This window comes from Belonocnema kinseyi, chromosome 5, assembly GCF_010883055.1.
Source record: "Belonocnema kinseyi isolate 2016_QV_RU_SX_M_011 chromosome 5, B_treatae_v1, whole genome shotgun sequence".
NCBI lineage: Eukaryota > Metazoa > Arthropoda > Insecta > Hymenoptera > Cynipidae > Belonocnema > Belonocnema kinseyi.
In genome coordinates this window covers 257,021-261,139 of record NC_046661.1, presented here as the reverse complement: position 1 = coordinate 261,139, position 4,119 = coordinate 257,021, and the positions used below count along the sequence as shown (strand labels likewise).

The 4,119-nt window shown below is 33.5% G+C and overlaps 1 protein-coding gene across 3 annotated transcripts in view; it reads left to right on the top strand.

Moving 5' to 3' along the window:
• LOC117172546 (amphoterin-induced protein 2) overlaps positions 1-4,119 on the top strand; it is a 156,865-nt gene that overhangs the window by 100,400 nt on the left and 52,346 nt on the right. For all 3 annotated transcript variants that reach the window (XM_033360592.1, XM_033360591.1, XM_033360593.1), the window contains one exon: positions 2,376-2,503. The gene's annotated coding sequence lies outside the window, so the exon portion shown is untranslated. The remainder of the gene's footprint in view (positions 1-2,375; positions 2,504-4,119) is intronic.

The window sequence follows — 4,119 nt, the reverse complement described above, 5'->3', positions numbered from 1 at the left end:
ATCGTGAAATTATAATGAATTGCTATGAATTACTTATCTTTAAGTACGTTTCCGAATTTCCCAGTAACTGCATATCGAAGCACAATTTTAAGAAAGTTTATTCATACCAAAATGAAGATGTCTCCTATTTCATAATTAAGGGCTAATTTAAGGCTAATTTAATGCCCCATGGCCGAATTTTCGGCTCTTCATTTTTTTTTTAATATGCAACGCTGCTGCCACCTTTACTTCAAGGCAGCAGCTCTACTGGAGGAATCGGTCAAAAAATGATTATATCAAATTCCACTTTTCACAGGAATTTCCGACCTATTTCCGGCTCGAGATATCCCTTCGAACCACTGCCCTACCTTCATAATTAAAAAGGTCCGCGAAGGGCAAAGGGACAAAAACTTAATATTTGATTTTTTTCCCTAAAATTAATAAGGGCCTATTCAGGGCTCACTTTCTATCCAACTATGGATTTTACTACTTAGCCTTTTTTATAAAATATGCAACGGTGCTGCCAACTTTACTTCAAGTCAGCAGCGCCACTGGAGGAATCGGTCAAAAAATGATTATATCAAATTCCACTTTTCGCAAGAATTTCCGGCTCATTTCCGGCTCGATATATCCCTTCAAACAACTGCCTTACCTTCAAAACGAAAAAGGGCCCCGAAGGACAATGGTAGAAAATAAACATTTTTGAATTTTCTTTCCAGCATTAATAAGGAACTATTTAAGGCTCACGTTCTATCCAACTATGGATTTTAAATAAAATAAATATATTTTTGATATATTGTTGACTGAAAGCGGTCCGATTTTTCCATTGTCCTTTTTTTCTTCTATGTGGTATTCAGGCATCTAAACGTTGCAAAAATACGTGAACGAAAGAATTAAATCCATTGTTTACCCTGGAATAGTATAAGGCTCATTATGGAATAATTTGGGCCCGTAGTCCCAAATTTAGGTCTCCATTGTTTAGAATAATAATAATAATAATAATATATTCTTAAATTTGGGACCACGGATCAAATAAGTTCATAATTAGCCCTAATTTATGCAAGGGGAAAGAACTTCCAGTTGACAATATTGCAGGAGCCTTAAATGAACCTGAATTTATTTCATTTTTGGAAGGTGGGTCTAAACAAAATTTTCTTGTTAATTTTGATTATGATAGTCCTAGAGTCCTAAATGAGCCTTAGATCCTATGGATTTTAACGATGACAAGCATTTAAAATCGGGTTTAAAAAGTTAAAAATTAGAATAAGTATAAAGCATCTCGTAAACGATAACAAATAGCTAAAAAAGGTTATCATTGTTAGAATTTCCATCAAAGGAATGTACTGTATAAACAATAAGAAAGAAATATAACAATTTGAAGATGTAAAAGTAAAGTATAGTTGCCCTTTTTTAATTTTGAAGGTAGGGCAGTCGTTCAAAGGGATACCTCGAGCCTGAAATAGGTGAAAAATTCCTATTAAAAGTGGAATTTGGTATAATCATTTTTGACCGATTCCTCCAGTAGCGCTGCTGGCTTGAAGTAAAGCTGGCAGCACCATTGCATATTTTATAAAAAGTGTCAAGTTGTAAAATCCATAGTTGGATAGAAAGTAAGCCCTAAATAGTCCTTTATTAATGGTGGGAAGAGAAATCAAAAGTTTATATTTTGTACCTCTGCCCTTAGTTGCCCTTTTTTAATTTTGAGGGTAGGGCAGTGGTTCGAAGGGATATCTCGAGCCGGAAATAGGTCGGAAATTCCTGTGAAAAGTGGAATTTGACATAATAATTTTTGACCGATTCCTCCAGTAGCGCTGCTGCTTTTGAAATAAAGCTGGCAGCACCGTTGCATATTTTATAAAAAGGACTAAGTAGTAAAATCCATAGTTGAAGAGAAAGTGAACCCTAAATAGGCCCTTATTAATGTTAGGAAGAAACATCGAATATTAAGTTTTTGTTCCTTTGCAATTCGCGGCCCTTTTTTAATTATGAAAGTACGGCAGTGGCTTAAAGGGATTCCTGAAGCCGGAAATGAGCCGGAAATTCCTGTAAAAAGGGGAATTTGATATAATCATTTTTTACCGATTCCTTGAGTGGCGCTGCTGGCTTGAAGTAAAGCTGGCAGCACCATGCATATTTAAAAAAAATGAAGAACCGAAAATTCGGCAATTGGGCATTAAATTAGCCCTAAATGGGCCCTTAATTGTGAAATAGGAGACATCATGATGTGATGACTTGGTGCTATCAGGTTTACATAGCTTACTTCGCGTCCCACAAACACGCTCAGAAAGATACAAAAACCGTCCGGTTTTGCATAAAAAATATTTTTAACAGTAAACATAAAGATTAGATGATATATGTTAGGCTTTTTTTATTGACCTACTTCTTTATTATTCTAGATAACAACAAGATTCTTTAAATGGAGAGACTAGCGGTACTTGGATATCAAAATCTACGGTGAAATCATCCATGCGACGTTTAAGTCGTCAAAGAAAACGTCGTCGAGGAGTAAGAGCGATTGTTCGACGTTAGTATTTTTCATCCTTCATATCCTTTAATATTAATAAACACGGTATTCACTTTAAATTGAAGGAGGAATGTATACTGAGTAAAATCCAAATTTTTGTAATACCCTCGGAATATGTTAAATTTATATTACATATGTTTCATTTTGCAAAATATAGTAATTTTTACTACATTGTGTACACGCAGAAAAAAGAACCTTTTGTTTTACTGAAAATCTGGTTAAATCTACTGAACTTCCAAGTACGTATATGGACAACATGCCAGTTCAGTAGATTTAACTAGAATGGGCAAGTAAATGTAACCGTCGTTAATGGTTACAAGTACCAATTATTAAGTGATGGTGACTTGTGGATCAGTAGATTTTACCGATCCATTCGCTATCCTGAACGGTTCCTTAATACAGTTAATATCTATTATTCTGTCACTTTAACGGATCCAAGTATACAAATCTAACTTATTTAAACGGTATACCTTACAGATCCTAGTAGTGCGTTTCGCATTTCCCGAATGTCAAAATAACTGATAGGTTAGAAACTTTAACTGATTTTTCCAAATAAGAATTGCATGGTAAACGGTAAATTTAACTTACTTTAGCGGCGTTTTACGCGTTTTCCGTGCGTAAAAACTACTTACAAATCTGTAAAAATTAACCGAATATAAAAAATAAAAGTAGAATGATAAACAGTAAACTTTACTAAGAATTTAAGTGTAAAGAAATTCTTTTGATAATAAGATTGCCATCCCAAATTCAATTGTCGTATCTGTGTTTCAAAGAAGTCTCCTGTTACGTTAAAAATTTAATACAAAAATCATAAATTCCTTTCATTCGAATGAGATTTTTATTCTTAAATTTTCAGTCGCAGGTCACTTATATCTATAATAAAGATATGGCTATTAGATTTTGGACGGCAATATGTATAATATGTATATTCTATAACAAATTTCTGTTACATTTAAATTTTCAGTCTTTGTTTTTAGAAATCATACCTATTTTAATATTTATAACAACTCTCACATGATAGGTATTACAGTAAATGTAGTCAAAGTTGTTTTTTAGAATTTCGAATGTATTTAATATATCATAAACAGCATAAATACATTTTGAACGAATTATTTTAACTGTATAGTTTTTACATATTAAAGTGTTTTATAGAATAACTGATTTGTTTTATCTCACTGTAGACGGTAAGTTATTTTTCTGAACATTTAGTTCAAGTAATATCCCAGTGGGCAAAAGACATTGTCATCCTGAGGACGTCCTAAAAACATCTTTAGGACGTCTGTGTCAGTCCGATTAATTTCTTAAAGACGTCTCATGTCCAAAACACGTATTTAAGACATAATACGTCTTTGGAACATGAATTGAACTGACATGGACGTCTTCGGGGTGTCTTCACGACGTCGTCAGGATAACAATGACTTCTTACCCAAACGGGATTTTTCTTTAACTGAAGATCTAGTTAATACAATAAAATAATTGAAAAAGGCTCAAATGAGTTTTTAAAAATATGTGAAATCTCTAACGAGATATCACGTGCCTTTATTTCGTTGGTTACAGAGTAAAGTCAAGATTAGAACTAAACTAGTGGCCCTGAAGCCCTCAAATATATAGGGCTG